The 24646-nt window shown below is 46.8% G+C and overlaps 12 non-coding genes across 12 annotated transcripts; all 12 read right to left on the bottom strand.

Moving 5' to 3' along the window:
• Window positions 1–2298: 2298 nt before the first annotated feature.
• Trnak-cuu (transfer RNA lysine (anticodon CUU)) lies at window positions 2299–2371 on the bottom strand. The gene has a single exon. It is a non-coding gene; the product is annotated as a tRNA-Lys (tRNA).
• A 4486-nt stretch (window positions 2372–6857) lies between these two features.
• Trnak-cuu (transfer RNA lysine (anticodon CUU)) lies at window positions 6858–6930 on the bottom strand. Its single transcript has one exon. It is a non-coding gene; the product is annotated as a tRNA-Lys (tRNA).
• Window positions 6931–8378: 1448 nt separating this feature from the next.
• Trnak-cuu (transfer RNA lysine (anticodon CUU)) lies at window positions 8379–8451 on the bottom strand. Its single transcript has one exon. It is a non-coding gene; the product is annotated as a tRNA-Lys (tRNA).
• A 1449-nt stretch (window positions 8452–9900) lies between these two features.
• On the bottom strand, window positions 9901–9981 carry Trnak-cuu (transfer RNA lysine (anticodon CUU)). The gene has a single exon. It is a non-coding gene; the product is annotated as a tRNA-Lys (tRNA).
• Window positions 9982–11400: 1419 nt separating this feature from the next.
• On the bottom strand, window positions 11401–11473 carry Trnak-cuu (transfer RNA lysine (anticodon CUU)). Its single transcript has one exon. It is a non-coding gene; the product is annotated as a tRNA-Lys (tRNA).
• Window positions 11474–12899: 1426 nt separating this feature from the next.
• On the bottom strand, window positions 12900–12972 carry Trnak-cuu (transfer RNA lysine (anticodon CUU)). Its single transcript has one exon. It is a non-coding gene; the product is annotated as a tRNA-Lys (tRNA).
• A 1424-nt stretch (window positions 12973–14396) lies between these two features.
• Trnak-cuu (transfer RNA lysine (anticodon CUU)) lies at window positions 14397–14469 on the bottom strand. The gene has a single exon. It is a non-coding gene; the product is annotated as a tRNA-Lys (tRNA).
• A 1426-nt stretch (window positions 14470–15895) lies between these two features.
• On the bottom strand, window positions 15896–15968 carry Trnak-cuu (transfer RNA lysine (anticodon CUU)). The gene has a single exon. It is a non-coding gene; the product is annotated as a tRNA-Lys (tRNA).
• A 1424-nt stretch (window positions 15969–17392) lies between these two features.
• On the bottom strand, window positions 17393–17465 carry Trnak-cuu (transfer RNA lysine (anticodon CUU)). The gene has a single exon. It is a non-coding gene; the product is annotated as a tRNA-Lys (tRNA).
• Window positions 17466–18891: 1426 nt separating this feature from the next.
• Trnak-cuu (transfer RNA lysine (anticodon CUU)) lies at window positions 18892–18964 on the bottom strand. Its single transcript has one exon. It is a non-coding gene; the product is annotated as a tRNA-Lys (tRNA).
• Window positions 18965–20388: 1424 nt separating this feature from the next.
• On the bottom strand, window positions 20389–20461 carry Trnak-cuu (transfer RNA lysine (anticodon CUU)). The gene has a single exon. It is a non-coding gene; the product is annotated as a tRNA-Lys (tRNA).
• A 2981-nt stretch (window positions 20462–23442) lies between these two features.
• Window positions 23443–23515, bottom strand: Trnak-cuu (transfer RNA lysine (anticodon CUU)). The gene has a single exon. It is a non-coding gene; the product is annotated as a tRNA-Lys (tRNA).
• Between the last annotated feature and the right edge of the window lie 1131 nt (window positions 23516–24646).

Raw genomic sequence — 24646 nt, forward strand, 5'->3', positions numbered from 1 at the left:
AAGAGAACCTGATGACCAAATTTGGAAATAATTTTATCAACCTGAAGGGGGTCCATAAATTTAACAAAGAAAACATAGAGTTCTGTATCAAAATATGCAGTGTGCTCCTGATCCGAATTAATGCCAAAGGTATCTACTAACCAATCATGAATTTCAAGGGAACTAGGTTGCACATGGCGGGTGGACTTGTCGAAAGCAAAACTAACTGTAGCCTGACGAGGAATAACCTGAGACGACATTTTCAAAAACTACGCGGTCTAAACCGCTGCACAAAAAACACTGAAATACACACAGAAAGTAACACAAGGAACGAAACAACGACGGAGAAAAACTTACAGAAGGTACAACACTACACGTAAACAAACGATATCCCACTATACGTAACGCTACGGCGGAGCGGAAGACTAGGCACGTCCACACTGCACAACGTCTGAAGAGGAACTGACCACTGAGCTAAAGAGGCGCGGCCTAGCGGTACTTTTGCGTACTTCGTCCTTACGGTCGTCTGGATCATCAGACTTCAGCTGACAACACTTCATATTACCGACTAATATTTGCAGCTATGGCGACCCATTACTGCTTGGCTACACATCTGACACGTAACCGATGTCCTCTCCAAACAACAACACTTGCATTTCAGAACCTGTCTTTCACACATGTCTACAAAATCACCTTCACCTTCAAATACAGTTTCCTTGCGACTGACAGAGACGTAGGCAAAGTTTGAAGTTCCTATTTCCATTACATCACGTTAATCAGAAAAACGGTAATTTACTTCTGCAGCCTAACAAAATTCCGTTCCACCCAGCGTGCAGCTCGAACCCACGACCCTGAGATTAAGAGTCTCATGCTCTACCGACTGAGTTGGCCGGGCTGCTTGGGTGATTACTTGCCGGGCAGCACGTCACACAGTACTCGTTTGGGTTGGGTGGTCCCATACAGAATCTCTCCATGCTGCCTAATGTTTTCCTAACGTCACACTCGTCACGTACTTCACTTTTATTTCATAATCATTTCTGAGAGGTAAAGGAATTGCATGACAACCTGCAGAGCTAGTGGCGTCAAGATTAACACTCATACTTGATGTGACTCAAAAGGCGAACGAGCTACTTTCCGACGTTGTTTTAGATGTGCAAGTGCCAGTGGAAACTCGCGGTGACGGCACTCTGCCGACCATTTCGCTAGTTAACACCGGTCTTGTAGTGTGTGTTTCAAGCTCAAGAGCATCTCCAAGCAGAAAATGGTCAACAGCAACATTCAGACGGTTTCGTACTGCTCAAATGCTACATTAAAACGGTATGTTTCTTTTTCAGAAGTGATAAAACACGAGCGTGACAGCATTCGAACCTGTAATCTTCAGATCCGAAGCCTGACGCCTTATCCGTTAGGCCACACAGTCACTGACGACCAAGTGCAACTTGTATATGACTCATCTCGAAACGCTCACACCCCTGATAATTAGTGTTTTCGTTCTACACAGCCGCTGCTCTTGCTCTTTCCCACCCATTCGTTACATTCAACCTCTTACGTGACCGACCAAATATAGACTGGGAAACAAGACCACACACTTTGTGCATACGGAATCGAAGGCAGGGCGTGCATCGCCGCATTTGCCACGATGGCCATTTGCTACTTCTGCAGATACGGCGGCGGGGACGACGACGACCGCGAGAGGCTCTGACATATGTGAGAAATACATCTATAAAATGTAATTCAGACTGCCTCGTCCCACCTTATGCTGTACCGCTTTGGCAAAGGCTTTATCTGCGCCATTCGCCTTAATCACATCTGAGAGTAATTCTTAATAAAAGGCATGTCGCTAGTTGTTCGTCATCACAGATACTGTTTGCTATACGGCCACGACGCGCAACTGATTTCCAAAATTCGACTTCTTCCTTTGAGGATGGAACTCACGACCCTTGGTTTACTAGTCCAGTGCTCTACCACTGAGCTAAAGGGGCGCTGCCTAGTGGTAGTTTTGCGTACTTCGTCCGTACGGTCGTCTGGATCATCAGACTTCAGCTGACATCACTTCATATTACCGACTAATATTTGCAGCTATGGCGACCCATTACTGCTTGGCTTCATATCTGACACGTAACCGATGTCCTCTCCAAACAACAACACTTGCATTTCAGAACATGTCTTTCACACATGTCTACAAAATCACCTTCACCTTCAAATACAGTTTCCTTGCGACTGACAGAGACGTAGGCAAAGTTTAAAGTTGCTATTTCCATTACATCACGTTAATCAGAAAAACGGTAATTTACATCTGCAGCGGAAAAAATTCCGTTCCTCCCAGCGTGGGGCTCGAACCCACGAACCTGAGATTAAGAGTCTCACGCTGTATCGACTGAGCTAGCCGGGCTGCTTCGTTGCATACTTGCCGGGAAGCACGTCACACAGTACTCGTCTGGGTTGGGTGGTCCCATACAGAATCTCTCTACGCTGCCTAATGTTTTCCTAACGTCACACTCGTCACGTACTTCACTTTTATTTCATAATCATTTCTGAGAGGTAAAGGAATTGCATGACAACCTGCAGAGCTAGTGGCGTCAAAATTAACACTCATACTTGATGTGACTCAAAAGGCGAACGAGTTACTTTCCGACGTTGTTTTAGATGTGCAAGTGCCAGTGGAAACTCGCGGTGACGGCACTCTGCCGACCATTTCGCTAGTTAACACCGGTCTTGTAGTGTGTGTTTCAAGCTCAAGAGCATCTCCAAGCAGAAAATGGTCAACAGCAACATTCAGACGGTTTCGTACTGCTCAAATGCTACATTAAAACGGTATGTTTCTTTTTCAGAAATGATAAAACACGAGCGTGACAGCATTAGAACCTGTAATCTTCAGATCCAAAGTCTGACGCCTTATCTGTTAGGCCACACAGTCACTGACGACCAAGTGCAACTTGTATACGACTCATCTCGAAACGCTCACACCCTGATAATTTGTGTTTTCGTTCTACACAGCCGCTGCCCTTGCTCTTTCCCACCCATTCGTTACATTCAACCTCTTACGTGACCGACCAAATACAGACTGGGAAACAAGACCACACACTTTGTGCATACGGAATCGAAGGCAGGGCGTGCATCGCCGCATTTGCCACGATGGCCATTTGCTACTTCTGCAGCAACGGCGGCGGCGACGACGACGACGACGACGACGACGACGACGACGACCGCGAGAGGCTCTGACATATGTGAGAAATACATCTATAAAATGTAATTCAGACTGCCTCGTCCCACCTTATGCTGTACCGCTTTGGCAAAGGCTTTATCTGCGCCATTCGCCTTAATCACTTCTGAGAGTAATTCTTAAATGAACGCCTGTTGTTAATTGTTCGTCATCACAGATACTGTTTGCTATACAGCCACGACGTGCAACTGATTTCCAAAATTCAACTTTCTCCCGTGAGGATGGAACTTACGACCCCTGGTTTGTTAGACCAGTGCTCTACCACTGAGCTAAAAGGCGCCGCCTAGCGGTACTCTTGGGTACTTCGTCCTTACGGTCGTCTGCATCATCAGACTTCAGCTGACAACACTTCATATTACAGGCTAATATTTGCAGCTATGGCGACCCATTACTGCTTGGCTACACATCTGACACGAAACCGATGTGCTCTCCAAACAACAACACTTGCATTTCAGAACATGTCTTACACACATGTCTACAAAATCACCTTCACCTTGAAATACAGATTCCTTGCGACTGACAGAGACGTAGGCAAAGTTAAAAGTTGCTATTTGCATTAAATATTGTTAATCAGAAAAACAGTAATATACATCTGCAGCGGAACAAAGTTCCATTCCGCCCCGCGTGTGGCTCGAACCAACGACCCTGGGATTTAGAGTCTGACGCTCTACCGACTGAGCTAGCCGGCTGCAGCGGTGAGTACCTGCCGGGTAGCACGTCACACAGTACTCGTTTCGGTTGGGTGGTCCCATACAGATTCTCCCCATGCAGCCTAATGTTTTCCTAACGTCACACTCGTCACGTACTTCACTTTTATGTCATAATCATTTCTGTGAGGTAAAGAAATTGCATGACAACATGCAGAGCTAGTGGCGTCAAAATTAACACACATACTTTATGTGACTCAAAAGCCAAACGAGTTACTTTACGACCTTGTTTTATATGTGCAAGTGCCAGTCAAAACTCGCGGTGTCGGCACTCTGCCGACCATTTCGCTAGTTAACACCGGTCTTGTTGTGTGTGTTTCAAGCTCAAGAGCACCTCCAAGCAAAAAATGGTCAACAGCAACATTCAGACGGTTTCGTACTGCTCAAATGCTACATTAAAACGGTATGTTTCTTTTTCAGAAGTGATAAAACACCAGCGTGACAGCATTCGAACCTGTAATCTTCAGATCCGAAGTCTGACGCCTTATCCGTTAGGCCACACAGTCACTGACGACCAAGTGCAACTAGTATATGACCCATCTCGAAACGCTCACACCCCTGATAATTTGTGTTTTCGTTCTACACAGCCGCTGCCCTTGCTCTTTCCCACCCATTCGTTACATTCAACCTCTTACGTGACCGACCAAATATAGACTGGGAAACAAGACCACACACTTTGTGCATACGGAATCGAAGGCAGGGCGTGCATCGCCGCATTTGCCACGATGGCCATTTGCTACTTCTGCAGCAACGGCGGCGGAGACGACGACGACGACCGCGAGAGGCTCTGACATATGTGAGAAATACATCTATAAAATGTAGTTCAGACTGCCTCGTCCCACCTTATGCTGAACCGCTTTGGCAAAGGCTTTATCTGCGCCATTCGCCTTAATCACATCTGAGAGTAATTCTTAATAAAAGGCATGTCGCTAATTGTTCGTCATCACAGATACTGTTTGCTGTACGGCCACGACGCGCAACTGATTTCCAAAATTCGACTTCTTCCTTTGAGGATGGAACTCACGACCCTTGGTTTACTAGTCCAGTGCTCTACCACTGAGCTAAAGGGGCGCGGCCTAGCGTTATTTTAGCGTACTTCGTCCATACAGTCGTCTGGATCATCAGACTTCAGCTGACAACACTTCATATTACCGACTAATATTTGCAGCTATGGCGACCCATTACTGCTTGGCTACACATCTGACACGTAACCGATGTCCTCTCCAAACAACAACACTTGCATTTCAGAACATGTCTTTCACACATGTCTACAAAATGACCTTCACCTTCAAATACAGTTTCCTTGCGACTGACAGAGACGTAGGCAAAGTTTAAAGTTGCTATTTCCATTACATCACGTTAATCAGAAAAACGGTAATTTACATCTGCAGCGGAACAAAATTCCGTTCCGCCCAGCGTGGGGCTCGAACCCACGACCCTGCGATCAAGAGTCTCATGCTCTACCGACTGAGTTAGCCGGCTGCTTGGGTGATTACTTGCCGGGCATAACGTCACACAGTACTCGTCTGGGTTGGGTGGTCCCATACAGAATCTCTCCATGCTGCCTAATGTTTTCCTAACGTCACACTCGTCACGTACTTCACTTTTATTTCATAATCATTTCTGAGAGGTAAAGGAATTGCATGACAACCTGCAGAGCTAGTGGCGTCAAGATTAACACTCATACTTGATGTGACTCAAAAGGCGAACGAGTTACTTTCCGACGTTGTTTTAGATGTGCAAGTGCCAGTGGGAACTCGCGGCGACGGCACTCTGCCGACCATTTCGCTAGTTAACACCGGTCTTGTAGTGTGTGTTTCAAGCTCAAGAGCATCTCCAAGCAGAAAATGGTCAACAGCAACATTCAGACGGTTTCGTACTGCTCAAATGCTACATTAAAACGGTATGTTTCTTTTTCAGAACTGATAAAACACGAGCGTGACAGCATTCGAACCTGTAATCTTCAGATCCGAAGTCCGACGCCTTATCCATTAGGCCACACAGTCACTGACGACCAAGTGCAACTAGTATATGACTCATCTCGAAACGCTCACACCCCTGATAATTAGTGTTTTCGTTCTACACAGCCGCTGCCCTTGCTCTTTCCCACCCATTCGTTACATTCAACCTCTTACGTGACCGACTAAATATAGACTGGGAAACAAGACCACACACTTTGTGCATACGGAATCGAAGGCAGGGCGTGCCTCGCCGCATTTGCCACGATGGCCATTTGGTACTTCTGCAGAAGCGGCGCCGGCGGCGGCGACGACGACGACGACGACGACGACGACGACGACGACGACGACGACGACCGCGAGAGGCTCTGACATATGTGAGAAATACATCTATAAAATGTAATTCAGACTGCCTCGTCCCACCTTATGCTGTACCGCTTTGGCAAAGGCTTTATCTGCGCCATTCGCCTTAATCACATCTGAGAGTAATTCTTAATAAAAGGCATGTCGCTAATTGTTCGTCATCACAGATACTGTTTGCTATACGGCCACGACGCGCAACTGATTTCCAAAATTCGACCTCTTCCTTTGAGGATGGAACTCACGACCCTTGGTTTACTAGTCCAGTGCTCTACCACTGAGCTAAAGTGGCGCGTCCTAGCGGTACTTTTGCGTACTTCGTCCTTACGGTCGTCTGGATCATCAGACTTCGGCTGACAACACTTCATATTACCGACTAATATTTGCAGCTATGGCGACCCATTACTGCTTGGCTACACATCTGACACGTAACCGATGTCCTCTCCAAACAACAACACTTGCATTTCAGAACATGTCTTTCACACATGTCTACAAAATGACCTTCACCTTCAAATACAGTTTCCTTGCGACTGACAGAGACGTAGGCAAAGTTTAAAGTTGCTATTTCCATTACATCACGTTAATCAGAAAAACGGTAATTTACTTCTGCAGCGGAACAAAATTCCGTTCCGCCCAGCGTGGGGCTCGAACCCACGACCCTGAGATTAAGAGTCTCATGCTCTACCGACTGAGTTAGCCGGCTGCTTGGGTGATTACTTGCCGGGCATAACGTCACACAGTACTCGTCTGGGTTGGGTGGTCCCATACAGAATCTCTCCATGCTGCCTAATGTTTTTTTAACGTCACACTCGTCACGTACTTCACTTTTATTTCATAATCATTTCTGAGAGGTAAAGGAATTGCATGACAACCTGCAGAGCTAGTGGCGTCAAGATTAACACTCATACTTGATGTGACTCAAAAGGCGAACGAGTTACTTTCCGACGTTGTTTTAGATGTGCAAGTGCCAGTGGGAACTCGCGGCGACGGCACTCTGCCGACCATTTCGCTAGTTAACACCGGTCTTGTAGTGTGTGTTTCAAGCTCAAGAGCATCTCCAAGCAGAAAATGGTCAACAGCAACATTCAGACGGTTTCGTACTGCTCAAATGCTACATTAAAACGGTATGTTTCTTTTTCAGAACTGATAAAACACGAGCGTGACAGCATTCGAACCTGTAATCTTCAGATCCGAAGTCCGACGCCTTATCCATTAGGCCACACAGTCACTGACGACCAAGTGCAACTAGTATATGACTCATCTCGAAACGCTCACACCCCTGATAATTAGTGTTTTCGTTCTACACAGCCGCTGCCCTTGCTCTTTCCCACCCATTCGTTACATTCAACCTCTTACGTGACCGACTAAATATAGACTGGGAAACAAGACCACACACTTTGTGCATACGGAATCGAAGGCAGGGCGTGCCTCGCCGCATTTGCCACGATGGCCATTTGCTACTTCTGCAGAAGCGGCGCCGGCGGCGGCGACGACGACGACGACGACGACGACGACGACCGCGAGAGGCTCTGACATATGTGAGAAATACATCTATAAAATGTAATTCAGACTGCCTCGTCCCACCTTATGCTGTACCGCTTTGGCAAAGGCTTTATCTGCGCCATTCGCCTTAATCACATCTGAGAGTAATTCTTAATAAAAGGCATGTCGCTAATTGTTCGTCATCACAGATACTGTTTGCTATACGGCCACGACGCGCAACTGATTTCCAAAATTCGACCTCTTCCTTTGAGGATGGAACTCACGACCCTTGGTTTACTAGTCCAGTGCTCTACCACTGAGCTAAAGAGGCGCGTCCTAGCGGTACTTTTGCGTACTTCGTCCTTACGGTCGTCTGGATCATCAGACTTCAGCTGACAACACTTCATATTACCGACTAATATTTGCAGCTATGGCGACCCATTACTGCTTGGCTACACATCTGACACGTAACCGATGTCCTCTCCAAACAACAACACTTGCATTTCAGAACATGTCTTTCACACATGTCTACAAAATGACCTTCACCTTCAAATACAGTTTCCTTGCGACTGACAGAGACGTAGGCAAAGTTTAAAGTTGCTATTTCCATTACATCACGTTAATCAGAAAAACGGTAATTTACTTCTGCAGCGGAACAAAATTCCGTTCCGCCCAGCGTGGGGCTCGAACCCACGACCCTGCGATTAAGAGTCTCATGCTCTACCGACTGAGCTAGCCTGGCTGCTTCAGTGAATACCTGCCGGGCAGCACGTCACACAGTACTCGTTTGGGTTGGGTGGTCCCATACAGAATCTCTCCATGCTGCCTAATGTTTTCCTAACGTCACACTCGTCACGTACTTCACTTTTATTTCATAATCATTTCTGAGAGGTAAAGGAATTGCATGACAACCTGCAGAGCTAGTGGCGTCAAGATTAACACTCATACTTGATGTGACTCAAAAGGCGAACGAGTTACTTTCCGACGTTGTTTTAGATGTGCAAGTGCCAGTGGAAACTCGCGGTGACGGCACTCTACCGACCATTTCGCTAGTTAACACCGGTCTTGTAGTGTGTGTTTCAAGCTCAAGAGCATCTCCAAGCAGAAAATGGTCAACAGCAACATTCAGACGGTTTCGTACTGCTCAAATGCTACATTAAAACGGTATGTTTCTTTTTCAGAACTGATAAAACACGAGCGTGACAGCATTCGAACCTGTCATCATCAGATCCGAAGTCCGACGCCTTATCCATTAGGCCACACAGTCACTGACGACCAAGTGCAACTAGTATATGACTCATCTCGAAACGCTCACACCCCTGATAATTAGTGTTTTCGTTCTACACAGCCGCTGCCCTTGCTCTTTCCCACCCATTCGTTACATTCAACCTCTTACGTGACCGACTAAATATAGACTGGGAAACAAGACCACACACTTTGTGCATACGGAATCGAAGGCAGGGCGTGCCTCGCCGCATTTGCCACGATGGCCATTTGCTACTTCTGCAGAAGCGGCGCCGGCGGCGGCGACGACGACGACGACGACGACGACGACGACCGCGAGAGGCTCTGACATATGTGAGAAATACATCTATAAAATGTAATTCAGACTGCCTCGTCCCACCTTATGCTGTACCGCTTTGGCAAAGGCTTTATCTGCGCCATTCGCCTTAATCACATCTGAGAGTAATTCTTAATAAAAGGCATGTCGCTAATTGTTCGTCATCACAGATACTGTTTGCTATACGGCCACGACGCGCAACTGATTTCCAAAATTCGACCTCTTCCTTTGAGGATGGAACTCACGACCCTTGGTTTACGAGTCCAGTGCTCTACCACTGAGCTAAAGAGGCGCGTCCTAGCGGTACTTTTGCGTACTTCGTCCTTACGGTCGTCTGGATCATCAGACTTCAGCTGACAACACTTCATATTACCGACTAATATTTGCAGCTATGGCGACCCAATACTGCTTGGCTACACATCTGACACGCAACCGATGTCCTCTCCAAACAACAACACTTGCATTTCAGAACATGTCTTTCACACATGTCTACAAAATCACCTTCACCTTCAAATACAGTTTCCTTGCGACTGACAGAGACGTAGGCAAAGTTTAAAGTTGCTATTTCCATTACATCACGTTAATCAGAAAAACGGTAATTTACATCTGCAGCGGAATAAAATTCCGTTATCCAAAGCGTGGTGCTCGAACCCACGACGCTGAGATTAAGAGTCTCATGCTCTACCAACTGAGCTAGCCGGGCTGCTTCGGTGAACAATTGCGGGCAGCACGTCACACAGTACTCGTTTGGGTTGTGTGGTCCCATACAGAATCTCTCCTTGCTGCCTAATGTTTTCCTAACGTCACACTCGTCACGTACTTCACTTTTATTTCATAATCATTTCTGAGAGGTAAAGGAATTGCATGACAACCTGCAGAGCTAGTGGCGTCAAAATTAACACTCATACTTGATGTGACTCAAAAGGCGAACGAGTTACTTTCCGACGTTGTTTTAGATGTGCAAGTGCCAGTGGAAACTCGCGGTGAGGGCACTCTGGGGACCATTTCGCTAGTTAACACCGGTCTTGTAGTGTGTGTTTCAAGCTCAAGAGCATCTCCAAGCAGAAAATGGTCAACAGCAACATTCAGACGGTTTCGAACTGCTCAAATGCTACATTAAAACGGTATGTTTCTTTTTCAGAACTGATAAAACACGAGCGTGACAGCATTCGAACCTGTAATCTTCAGTTCCGAAGCCCGACGCCTTATCCATTAGGCCACACAATCACTGACGACCAAGTGCAACTTGTATATGACTCATCTCGAAACGCTCACACCCCTGATAATTTGTGTTTTCGTTCTACACAGCCGCTGCCCTTGCTCTTTCCCACCCATTCGTTACATTCAACTTCTTACGTGACCGACGAAATATAGGCGGGGAAACAAGACCACACACTTTGTGCATACGGAATCGAAGGCAGGGCGTGGCTCGCCGCATTTGCCACGATGGCCATTTGCTACTTCTGCAGAAGCGGCGGCGGCGACGACGACGACGACCGCGAGAGGCTCTGACATATGTGAGAAATACATCTATAAAATGTAATTCAGACTGCCTCGTCCCACCTTATGCTGTACCGGTTTGGCAAAGGCTTTATCTGCGCCATTCGCCTTAATCACATCTGAGAGTAATTCTTAATAAAAGGCAAGTCGCTAATTGTTCGTCATCACAGATACTATTTGCTATACGGCCACGACGCGCAACAGATTTCCAAAATTCGACTTCTTCCTTTGAGGATGGAACTCACGACCCTTGGTTTACTAGTCCAGTGCTCTACCACTGAGCTAAAGAGGCGCGGCCTAGGGGTACTTTTGCGTACTTCGTCCTTACGGTCGTCTGGATCATCAGACTTCAGCTGACAACACTTCATATTACCGACTAATATTTGCAGCTACGGCGACCCATTACTGCTTGGCTACACATCTGACACGTAACCGATGTCCTCTCCAAACAACAACACTTGCATTTCAGAACATGTCTTTCACACATGTCTACAAAATCACCTTCACCTTCAAATACAGTTTCCTTGCGACTGACAGAGACGTAGGCAAAGTTTAAAGTTGCTATTTCCATTACATCACGTTAATCACAAAAACGGTAATTTACATCTGCAGCGGAACAAAATTCCGTTCCTCCCAGCGTGGGGCTCGAACCCACGACGCTGAGATTAAGAATCTCATGCTCTACCGACTGAGCTAGCCGGGCTGCTTAGGAGAATTCTTGCCGGGCAGCACGTCACACAGTACTCGTTTGGGTTGGGTGGTCCCATACAGAATCACTCCATGCTGCCTAATGTTTTCCTAACGTCCCACTCGTCACGTACTTCACTTTTATTTCATAATCATTTCTGAGAGGTAAAGGAATTGCATGACAACCTGCAGAGCTAGTGGCGTCAAAATTAACACTCATACTTGATGTGACTCAAAAGGCGAACGAGTTACTTTCTGACGTTGTTTTAGATGTGCAAGTGCCAGTGGAAACTCGCGGTGATGGCACTCTGCCGACCATTTCGCTAGTTAACACCAGTCTTGTAGTGTGTGTTTCAAGCTCAAGAGCATCTCCAAGCAGAAAATGGTCGACAGCAACATTCAGACGGTTTCGTACTGCTCAAATGCTACATTAAAACGGTATGTTTCTTTTTCAGAACTGTTTAAAACACGAGCGTGACAGCATTCGAACCTGTAATCTTCAGATCCGAAGTCCGACGCCTTATCCATTAGGCCACACAGTCACTGACGACCAAGTGCAACTTGTATATGACTCATCTCGAAACGCTCACACCCCTGATAATTTGTGTTTTCGTTCTACACAGCCGCTGCCCTTGCTCTTTCCCACCCATTCGTCACATTCAACCTCTTACGTGACCGACGAAATATAGACGGGGAAACAAGACCACACACTTTGTGCATACGGAATCGAAGGCAGGGCGTGCCTCGCCGCATTTGCCACGATGGCCATTTGCTACTTCTGCAGAAGCGGCGGCGGCGACGACGACGACCGCGAGAGGCTCTGACATATGTGAGAAATACATCTATAAAATGTAATTCAGACTGCCTCGTCCCACCTTATGCTGTACCGCTTTGGCAAAGGCTTTATCTGCGCCATTCGCCTTAATCACATCTGAGAGTAATTCTTAATAAAAGGCATGTCGCTAATTGTTCGTCATCACAGATACTGTTAGCTATACGGCCACGACGCGCAACTGATTTCCAAAATTCGACGTCTTCCTTTGAGGATGGAACTCACGACCCTTGGTTTACTAGTCCAGTGCTCTACCACTGAGCTAAAGGGGCGCGGCCTAGAGGTACTTTTGCGTACTTCGTCCTTACGGTCGTCTGGATCATCAGACTTCAGCTGACAACACTTCATATTACCGACTAATATTTGCAGCTATGGCGACCCATTACTGCTTGGCTACACATCTGACACGTAACCGATGTCCTCTCCAAACAACAACACTTGCATTTCAGAACATGTCTTTCACACATGTCTACAAAATCACCTTCACCTTCAAATACAGTTTCCTTGCGACTGATAGAGACGTAGGCAAAGTTTAAAGTTGCTATTTCCATTACATCACGTTAATCAGAAAAACGGTAATTTACTTCTGCAGCGGAACAAAATTCCGTTCCGCCCAGCGTGGGGCTCGAACCCACGACCCTGAGATTAAGAGTCTCATGCTCTACCGACTGAGTTAGCCGGCTGCTTGGGTGATTACTTGCCGGGCATAACGTCACACAGTACTCGTCTGGGTTGGGTGGTCCCATACAGAATCTCTCCATGCTGCCTAATGCTTTCCTAACGTCCCACTCGTCACGTACTTCACTTTTATTTCATAATCATTTCTGAGAGGTAAAGGAATTGCATGACAACCTGCAGAGCTAGTGGCGTCAAGATTAACACTCATACTTGATGTGACTCAAAAGGCGAACGAGTTACTTTCCGACGTTGTTTTAGATGTGCAAGTGCCAGTGGGAACTCGCGGCGACGGCACTCTGCCGACCATTTCGCTAGTTAACACCGGTCTTGTAGTGTGTGTTTCAAGCTCAAGAGCATCTCCAAGCAGAAAATGGTCAACAGCAACATTCAGACGGTTTCGTACTGCTCAAATGCTACATTAAAACGGTATGTTTCTTTTTCAGAACTGATAAAACACGAGCGTGACAGCATTCGAACCTGTAATCTTCAGATCCGAAGTCCGACGCCTTATCCATTAGGCCACACAGTCACTGACGACCAAGTGCAACTTGTATATGACTCATCTCGAAACGCTCACACCCCTGATAATTTGTGTTTTCGTTCTACACAGCCGCTGCCCTTGCTCTTTCCCACCCATTCGTTACATTCAACTTCTTACGTGACCGACGAAATATAGGCGGGGAAACAAGACCACACACATTGTGCATACGGAATCGAAGGCAGGGCGTGGCTCGCCGCATTTGCCACGATGGCCATTTGCTACTTCTGCAGAAGCGGCGGCGGCGACGACGACGACCGCGAGAGGCTCTGACATATGTGAGAAATACATCTATAAAATGTAATTCAGACTGCCTCGTCCCACCTTATGCTGTACCGGTTTGGCAAAGGCTTTATCTGCGCCATTCGCCTTAATCACATCTGAGAGTAATTCTTAATAAAAGGCACGTCGCTAATTGTTCGTCATCACAGATACTGTTTGCTATACGGCCACGACGCGCAACTGATTTCCAAAATTCGACTTCTTCCTTTGAGGATGGAACTCACGACCCTTGGTTTACTAGTCCAGTGCTCTACCACTGAGCTAAAGAGGCGCGGCCTAGAGGTACTTTTGCGTACTTCGTCCTTACGGTCGTCTGGATCATCAGACTTCAGCTGACAACACTTCATATTACCGACTAATATTTGCAGCTACGGCGACCCATTACTGCTTGGCTACACATCTGACACGTAACCGATGTCCTCTCCAAACAACAACACTTGCATTTCAGAACATGTCTTTCACACATGTCTACAAAATCACCTTCACCTTCAAATACAGTTTCTTTGCGACTGACAGAGACGTAGGCAAAGTTTAAAGTTGCTATTTCCATTACATCACGATAATCACAAAAACGGTAATTTACATCTGCAGCGGAACAAAATTCCGTTCCTCCCAGCGTGGGGCACGAACCCACGACGCTGAGATTAAGAGTCTCATGCTCTACCGACTGAGCTAGCCGGGCTGCTTAGGAGAATTCTTGCCGGGCAGCACGTCACACAGTACTCGTTTGGGTTGGGTGGTCCCATACAGAATCACTCCATGCTGCCTAATGTTTTCCTAACGTCCCACTCGTCACGTACTTCACTTTTATTTCATAATCATTTCTGAGAGGTAAAGGAATTGCATGACAACCTGCAGAGCTAGTGGCGTCAAAATTAACACTCATACTTGATGTGACTCAAAAGGCGAACGAGTTACTTTCTGACGTTGTTTTAGATGTGCAAGTGCCAGTGGAAACTCGCGGTGATGGCACTCTGCCGACCATTTCGCTAGTTAACACCAGTCTTGTAGTGTGTGTTTCAAGCTCAAGAGCATCTCCAAGCAGAAAATGGTCGACAGCAACATTCAGACGGTTTCGTACTGCTCAAATGCTACATTAAAACGGTATGTTTCTTTTTCAGAACTGTTTAAAACACGAGCGTGACAGCATTCGAACCTGTAATCTTCAGATCCGAAGTCCGACGCCTTATCCATTAGGCCACACAGTCACTGACGACCAAGTGCAACTTGTATATGACTCATCTCGAAACGCTCACACCCCTGATAATTTGTGTTTTCGTTCTACACAGCCGCTGCCCTTGCTCTTTCCCACCCATTCGTCACATTCAACCTCTTACGTGACCGACGAAATATAGACGGGGAAACAAGACCACACACTTTGTGCATACGGAATCGAAGGCAGGGCGTGCCTCGCCGCATTTGCCACGATGGCCATTTGCTACTTCTGCAGAAGCGGCGGCGGCGACGACGACGACCGCGAGAGGCTCTGACATATGTGAGAAATACATCTATAAAATGTAATTCAGACTGCCTCGTCCCACCTTATGCTGTACCGCTTTGGCAAAGGCTTTATCTGCGCCATTCGCCTTAATCACATCTGAGAGTAATTCTTAATAAAAGGCATGTCGCTAATTGTTCGTCATCACAGATACTGTTAGCTATACGGCCACGACGCGCAACTGATTTCCAAAATTCGACGTCTTCCTTTGAGGATGGAACTCACGACCCTTGGTTTACTAGTCCAGTGCTCTACCACTGAGCTAAAGGGGCGCGGCCTAGAGGTACTTTTGCGTACTTCGTCCTTACGGTCGTCTGGATCATCAGACTTCAGCTGACAACACTTCATATTACCGACTAATATTTGCAGCTATGGCGACCCATTACTGCTTGGCTACACATCTGACACGTAACCGATGTCCTCTCCAAACAACAACACTTGCATTTCAGAACATGTCTTTCACACATGTCTACAAAATCACCTTCACCTTCAAATACAGTTTCCTTGCGACTGATAGAGACGTAGGCAAAGTTTAAAGTTGCTATTTCCATTACATCACGTTAATCAGAAAAACGGTAATTTACTTCTGCAGCGGAACAAAATTCCGTTCCGCCCAGCGTGGGGCTCGAACCCACGGCCCTGAGATTAAGAGTCTCATGCTCTACCGACTGAGTTAGCCGGCTGCTTGGGTGATTACTTGCCGGGCATAACGTCACACAGTACTCGTCTGGGTTGGGTGGTCCCATACAGAATCTCTCCATGCTGCCTAATGTTTTCCTAACGTCCCACTCGTCACGTACTTCACTTTTATTTCATAATCATTTCTGAGAGGTAAAGGAATTGCATGACAACCTGCAGAGCTAGTGGCGTCAAGATTAACACTCATACTTGATGTGACTCAAAAGGCGAACGAGTTACTTTCCGACGTTGTTTTAGATGTGCAAGTGCCAGTGGAAACTCGCGGTGAGGGCACTCTGGGGACCATTTCGCTAGTTAACACCGGTCTTGTAGTGTGTGTTTCAAGCTCAAGAGCATCTCCAAGCAGAAAATGGTCAACAGCAACATTCAGACGGTTTCGAACTGCTCAAATGCTACATTAAAACGGTATGTTTCTTTTTCAGAACTGATAAAACACGAGCGTGACAGCATTCGAACCTGTAATCTTCAGTTCCGAAGCCCGACGCCTTATCCATTAGGCCACACAATCACTGACGACCAAGTGCAACTTGTATATGACTCATCTCGAAACGCTCACACCCCTGATAATTTGTGTTTTCGTTCTACACAGCCGCTGCCCTTGCTCTTTCCCACCCATTCGTTACATTCAACTTCTTACGTGACCGACGAAATATAGGCGGGGAAACAAGACCACACACTTTGTGCATACGGAATCGAAGGCAGGGCGTGGCTCGCCGCATTTGCCACGATGGCCATTTGCTACTTCTGCAGAAGCGGCGGCGGCGACGACGACGACCGCGAGAGGCTCTGACATATGTGAGAAATACATCTATAAAATGTAATTCAGACTGCCTCGTCCCACCTTATGCTGTACCGGTTTGGCAAAGGCTTTATCTGCGCCATTCGCCTTAATCACATCTGAGAGTAATTCTTAATAAAAGGCACGTCGCTAATTGTTCGTCATCACAGATACTATTTGCTATACGGCCACGACGCGCAACAGATTTCCAAAATTCGACTTCTTCCTTTGAGGATGGAACTCACGACCCTTGGTTTACTAGTCCAGTGCTCTACCACTGAGCTAAAGAGGCGCGGCCTAGGGGTACTTTTGCGTACTTCGTCCTTACGGTCGTCTGGATCATCAGACTTCAGCTGACAACACTTCATATTACCGACTAATATTTGCAGCTACGGCGACCCATTACTGCTTGGCTACACATCTGACACGTAACCGATGTCCTCTCCAAACAACAACACTTGCATTTCAGAACATGTCTTTCACACATGTCTACAAAATCACCTTCACCTTCAAATACAGTTTCCTTGCGACTGACAGAGACGTAGGCAAAGTTTAAAGTTGCTATTTCCATTACATCACGTTAATCACAAAAACGGTAATTTACATCTGCAGCGGAACAAAATTCCGTTCCTCCCAGCGTGGGGCTCGAACCCACGACGCTGAGATTAAGAGTCTCATGCTCTACCGACTGAGCTAGCCGGGCTGCTTAGGAGAATTCTTGCCGGGCAGCACGTCACACAGTACTCGTTTGGGTTGGGTGGTCCCATACAGAATCACTCCATGCTGCCTAATGTTTTCCTAACGTCCCACTCGTCACGTACTTCACTTTTATTTCATAATCATTTCTGAGAGGTAAAGGAATTGCATGACAACCTGCAGAGCTAGTGGCGTCAAAATTAACACTCATACTTGATGTGACTCAAAAGGCGAACGAGTTACTTTCTGACGTTGTTTTAGATGTGCAAGTGCCAGTGGAAACTCGCGGTGATGGCACTCTGCCGACCATTTCGCTAGTTAACACCAGTCTTGTAGTGTGTGTTTCAAGCTCAAGAGCATCTCCAAGCAGAAAATGGTCGACAGCAACATTCAGACGGTTTCGTACTGCTCAAATGCTACATTAAAACGGTATGTTTCTTTTTCAGAACTGTTTAAAACACGAGCGTGACAGCATTCGAACCTGTAATCTTCAGATCCGAAGTCCGACGCCTTATCCATTAGGCCACACAGTCACTGACGACCAAGTGCAACTTGTATATGACTCATCTCGAAACGCTCACACCCCTGATAATTTGTGTTTTCGTTCTACACAGCCGCTGCCCTTGCTCTTTCCCACCCATTCGTCACATTCAACCTCTTACGTGACCGACGAAATATAGACGGGGAAACAAGACCACACACTTTGTGCATACGGAATCGAAGGCAGGGCGTGCCTCGCCGCATTTGCCACGATGGCCATTTGCTACTTCTGCAGAAGCGGCGGCGGCGACGACGACGACCGCGAGAGGCTCTGACATATGTGAGAAATACATCTATAAAATGTAATTCAGACTGCCTCGTCCCACCTTATGCTGTACCGCTTTGGCAAAGGCTTTATCTGCGCCATTCGCCTTAATCACATCTGAGAGTAATTCTTAATAAAAGGCATGTCGCTAATTGTTCGTCATCACAGATACTGTTAGCTATACGGCCACGACGCGCAACTGATTTCCAAAATTCGACGTCTTCCTTTGAGGATGGAACTCACGACCCTTGGTTTACTAGTCCAGTGCTCTACCACTGAGCTAAAGGGGCGCGGCCTAGAGGTACTTTTGCGTACTTCGTCCTTACGGTCGTCTGGATCATCAGACTTCAGCTGACAACACTTCATATTACCGACTAATATTTGCAGCTATGGCGACCCATTACTGCTTGGCTACACATCTGACACGTAACCGATGTCCTCTCCAAACAACAACACTTGCATTTCAGAACATGTCTTTCACACATGTCTACAAAATCACCTTCACCTTCAAATACAGTTTCCTTGCGACTGATAGAGACGTAGGCAAAGTTTAAAGTTGCTATTTCCATTACATCACGTTAATCAGAAAAACGGTAATTTACTTCTGCAGCGGAACAAAATTCCGTTCCGCCCAGCGTGGGGCTCGAACCCACGACCCTGTGATTAAGAGTCTCATGCTCTACCGACTGAGTTAGCCGGCTGCTTGGGTGATTACTTGCCGGGCATAACGTCACACAGTACTCGTCTGGGTTGGGTGGTCCCATACAGAATCTCTCCATGCTGCCTAATGTTTTCCTAACGTCCCACTCGTCACGTACTTCACTTTTATTTCATAATCATTTCTGAGAGGTAAAGGAATTGCATGACAACCTGCAGAGCTAGTGGCGTCAAGATTAACACTCATACTTGATGTGACTCAAAAGGCGAACGAGTTACTTTCCGACGTTGTTTTAGATGTGCAAGTGCCAGTGGGAACTCGCGGCGACGGCACTCTGCCGACCATTTCGCTAGTTAACACCGGTCTTGTAGTGTGTGTTTCAAGCTCAAGAGCATCTCCAAGCAGAAAATGGTCAACAGCAACATTCAGACGGTTTCGTACTGCTCAAATGCTACATTAAAACGGTATGTTTCTTTTTCAGAACTGATAAAACACGAGCGTGACAGCATTCGAACCTGTAATCTTCAGATCCGAAGTCCGACGCCTTATCCATTAGGCCACACAGTCACTGACGACCAAGTGCAACTTGTATATGACTCATCTCGAAACGCTCACACCCCTGATAATTTGTGTTTTCGTTCTACACAGCCGCTGCCCTTGCTCTTTCCCACCCATTCGTTACATTCAACTTCTTACGTGACCGACGAAATATAGGCGGGGAAACAAGACCACACACATTGTGCATACGGAATCGAAGGCAGGGCGTGGCTCGCCGCATTTGCCACGATGGCCATTTGCTACTTCTGCAGAAGCGGCGGCGGCGACGACGACGACCGCGAGAGGCTCTGACATATGTGAGAAATACATCTATAAAATGTAATTCAGACTGCCTCGTCCCACCTTATGCTGTACCGGTTTGGCAAAGGCTTTATCTGCGCCATTCGCCTTAATCACATCTGAGAGTAATTCTTAATAAAAGGCACGTCGCTAATTGTTCGTCATCACAGATACTGTTTGCTATACGGCCACGACGCGCAACTGATTTCCAAAATTCGACGTCTTCCTTTGAGGATGGAACTCACGACCCTTGGTTTACTAGTCCAGTGCTCTACCACTGAGCTAAAGAGGCGCGGCCTAGAGGTACTTTTGCGTACTTCGTCCTTACGGTCGTCTGGATCATCAGACTTCAGCTGACAACACTTCATATTACCGACTAATATTTGCAGCTACGGCGACCCATTACTGCTTGGCTACACATCTGACACGTAACCGATGTCCTCTCCAAACAACAACACTTGCATTTCAGAACATGTCTTTCACACATGTCTACAAAATCACCTTCACCTTCAAATACAGTTTCTTTGCGACTGACAGAGACGTAGGCAAAGTTTAAAGTTGCTATTTCCATTACATCACGATAATCACAAAAACGGTAATTTACATCTGCAGCGGAACAAAATTCCGTTCCTCCCAGCGTGGGGCACGAACCCACGACGCTGAGATTAAGAGTCTCATGCTCTACCGACTGAGCTAGCCGGGCTGCTTAGGAGAATTCTTGCCGGGCAGCACGTCACACAGTACTCGTTTGGGTTGGGTGGTCCCATACAGAATCACTCCATGCTGCCTAATGTTTTCCTAACGTCCCACTCGTCACGTACTTCACTTTTATTTCATAATCATTTCTGAGAGGTAAAGGAATTGCATGACAACCTGCAGAGCTAGTGGCGTCAAAATTAACACTCATACTTGATGTGACTCAAAAGGCGAACGAGTTACTTTCTGACGTTGTTTTAGATGTGCAAGTGCCAGTGGAAACTCGCGGTGATGGCACTCTGCCGACCATTTCGCTAGTTAACACCAGTCTTGTAGTGTGTGTTTCAAGCTCAAGAGCATCTCCAAGCAGAAAATGGTCGACAGCAACATTCAGACGGTTTCGTACTGCTCAAATGCTACATTAAAACGGTATGTTTCTTATCAGAACTGTTTAAAACACGAGCGTGACAGCATTCGAACCTGTAATCTTCAGATCCGAAGTCCGACGCCTTATCCATTAGGCCACACAGTCACTGACGACCAAGTGCAACTTGTATATGACTCATCTCGAAACGCTCACACCCCTGATAATTTGTGTTTTCGTTCTACACAGCCGCTGCCCTTGCTCTTTCCCACCCATTCGTCACATTCAACCTCTTACGTGACCGACAAAATATAGACGGGGAAACAAGACCACACACTTTGTGCATACGGAATCGAAGGCAGGGCGTGCCTCGCCGCATTTGCCACGATGGCCATTTGCTACTTCTGCAGAAGCGGCGCCGGCGGCGGCGACGACGACGACGACGACGACGACGACGACGACGACGACCGCGAGAGGCTCTGACATATGTGAGAAATACATCTATAAAATGTAATTCAGACTGCCTCGTACCACCTTATGCTGTACCGCTTTGGCAAAGGCTTTATCTGCGCCATTCGCCTTAATCACATCTGAGAGTAATTCTTAATAGAAGGCATGTCGCTAATTGTTCGTCATCACAGATACTGTTTGCTATACGGCCACGACGCGCAAATGATTTCCAAAATTCGACCTCTTCCTTTGAGGATGGAACTCACGACCCTTGGTTTACTAGTCCAGTGCTCTACCACAGAGCTAAAGAGGCGCGTCCTAGCGGTACTTTTGCGTACTTCGTCCTTACGGTCGTCTGGATCATCAGACTTCAGCTGACAACACTTCATATTACCGACTAATATTTGCAGCTATGGCGACCCATTACTGCTTGGCTACACATCTGACACGCAACCGATGTCCTCTCCAAACAACAACACTTGCATTTCAGAACATGTCTTTCACACATGTCTACAAAATGACCTTCACCTTCAAATACAGTTTCCTTGCGACTGACAGAGACGTAGGCAAAGTTTAAAGTTGCTATTTCCATTACATCACGTTAATCAGAAAAACGGTAATTTACTTCTGCAGCGGAACAAAATTCCGTTCCGCCCCGCGTGGGGCTCGAACCCACGACCCTGAGATTAAGAGTCTCATGCTGTACCGACTGAGTTAGCCGGCTGCTTGGGTGATTACTTGCCGGGCATAACGTCACACAGTACTCGTCTGGGTTGGGTGGTCCCATACAGAATCTCTCCATGCTGCCTAATGTTTTCCTAACGTCACACTCGTCACGTACTTCACTTTTATTTCATAATCATTTCTGAGAGGTAAAGGAATTGCATGACAACCTGCAGAGCTAGTGGCGTCAAGATTAACACTCATACTTGATGTGACTCAAAAGGCGAACGAGTTACTTTCCGACGTTGTTTTAGATGTGCAAGTGCCAGTGGGAACTCGCGGCGACGGCACTCTGTAGACCATTTCGCTAGTTAACACCGGTCTTGTAGTGTGTGTTTCAAGCTCAAGAGCATCTCCAAGCAGAAAATGGTCAACAGCAACATTCAGACGGTTTCGTACTGCTCAAATGCTACATTAAAACGGTATGTTTCTTTTTCAGAACTGATAAAACACGAGCGTGACAGCATTCGAACCTGTAATCTTCAGATCCGAAGTCCGACGCCTTATCCATTAGGCCACACAGTCACTGACGACCAAGTGCAACTTGTATATGACTTATCTCGAAACGCTCACACCCCTGATAATTTGTGTTTTCGTTCTACACAGCCGCTGCCCTTGCTCTTTCCCACCCATTCGTTACATTCAACCTCTTACGTGACCGACGAAATATAGACGGGGAAACAAGACCACACACTTTGTGCATACGGAATCGAAGGCAGGGCGTGGCTCGCCGCATTTGCCACGATGGCCATTTGCTACTTCTGCAGAAGCGGCGGCGGCGACGACGACGACGACGACGACGACGACGACGACGACGACCGCGAGAGGCTCTGACATATGTGAGAAATACATCTATAAAATGTAATTCAGACTGCCTCGTCCCACCTTGTGCTGTACCGCTTTCGCAAAGGCTTTATCTGCGCCATTCGCCTTAATCACATCTGAGAGTAATTCTTAATAAAAGGCACGTCGCTAATTGTTCGTCATCACAGATACTGTTTGCTATACGGCCACGACGCGCAACTGATTTCCAAAATTCGACTTCTTCCTTTGAGGATGGAACTCACGACCCTTGGTTTACTAGTCCAGTGCTCTACCACTGAGCTAAAGAGGCGCGGCCTAGAGGTACTTTTGCGTACTTCGTCCTTACGGTCGTCTGGATCATCAGACTTCAGCTGACAACACTTCATATTACCGACTAATATTTGCAGCTACGGCGACCCATTACTGCTTGGCTACACATCTGACACGTAACCGATGTCCTCTCCAAACAACAACACTTGCATTTCAGAACATGTCTTTCACACATGTCTACAAAATCACCTTCACCTTCAAATACAGTTTCTTTGCGACTGACAGAGACGTAGGCAAAGTTTAAAGTTGCTATTTCCATTACATCACGTTAATCACAAAAACGGTAATTTACTTTGCAGCGGAACAAAATTCCGTTCCTCCCAGCGTGGGGCTCGAACCCACGACCCTGAGATTAAGAGTCTCATGCTCTACCGACTGAGCTAGCCGGGCTGCTTAGGAGAGTTCTTGCCGGGTAGCACGTCACACAGTACTCGTTTGGGTTGGGTGGTCCCATACAGAATCACTCCATGCTGCCTAATGTTTTCCTAACGTCCCACTCGTCACGTACTTCACTTTTATTTCATAATCATTTCTGAGAGGTAAAGGAATTGCATGACAACCTGCAGAGCTAGTGGCGTCAAAATTAACACTCATACTTGATGTGACTCAAAAGGCGAACGAGTTACTTTCTGACGTTGTTTTAGATGTGCAAGTGCCAGTGGAAACTCGCGGTGACGGCACTCTGCCGACCATTTCGCTAGTTAACACCGGTCTTGTAGTGTGTGTTTCAAGCTCAAGAGCATCTCCAAGCAGAAAATGGTCAACAGCAACATTCAGACGGTTTCGTACTGCTCAAATGCTACATTAAAACGGTATGTTTCTTTTTCAGAACTGTTTAAAACACGAGCGTGACAGCATTCGCACCTGTAATCTTCAGATCCGAAGTCCGACGCCTTATCCATTAGGCCACACAGTCACTGACGACCAAGTGCAACTTGTATATGACTCATCTCGAAACGCTCACACCCCTGATAATTTGTGTTTTCGTTCTACACAGCCGCTGCCCTTGCTCTTTCCCACCCATTCGTCACATTCAACCTCTTACGTGACCGACGAAATATAGACGGGGAAACAAGACCACACACTTTGTGCATACGGAATCGAAGGCAGGGCGTGCCTCGCCGCATTTGCCACGATGGCCATTTGCTACTTCTGCAGAAGCGGCGGCGGCGACGACGACGACCGCGAGGGGCTCTGACATATGTGAGAAATACATCTATAAAATGTAATTCAGACTGCCTCGTCCCACCTTATGCTGTACCGCTTTGGCAAAGGCTTTATCTGCGCCATTCGCCTTAATCACATCTGAGAGTAATTATTAATAAAAGGCATGTCGCTAATTGTTCGTCATCACAGATACTGTTTGCTATACGGCCACGACGCGCAACTGATTTCCAAAATTCGACCTCTTCCTTTGAGGATGGAACTCACGACCCTTGGTTTACTAGTCCAGTGCTCTACCACTGAGCTAAAGGGGCGCGGCCTAGAGATACTCTTGCGTACTTCGTCCTTACGGTCGTC

Source organism: Schistocerca gregaria, chromosome 8 (genome assembly GCF_023897955.1).
Source record: "Schistocerca gregaria isolate iqSchGreg1 chromosome 8, iqSchGreg1.2, whole genome shotgun sequence".
Classification (NCBI taxonomy): Eukaryota; Metazoa; Arthropoda; class Insecta; order Orthoptera; family Acrididae; genus Schistocerca; species Schistocerca gregaria.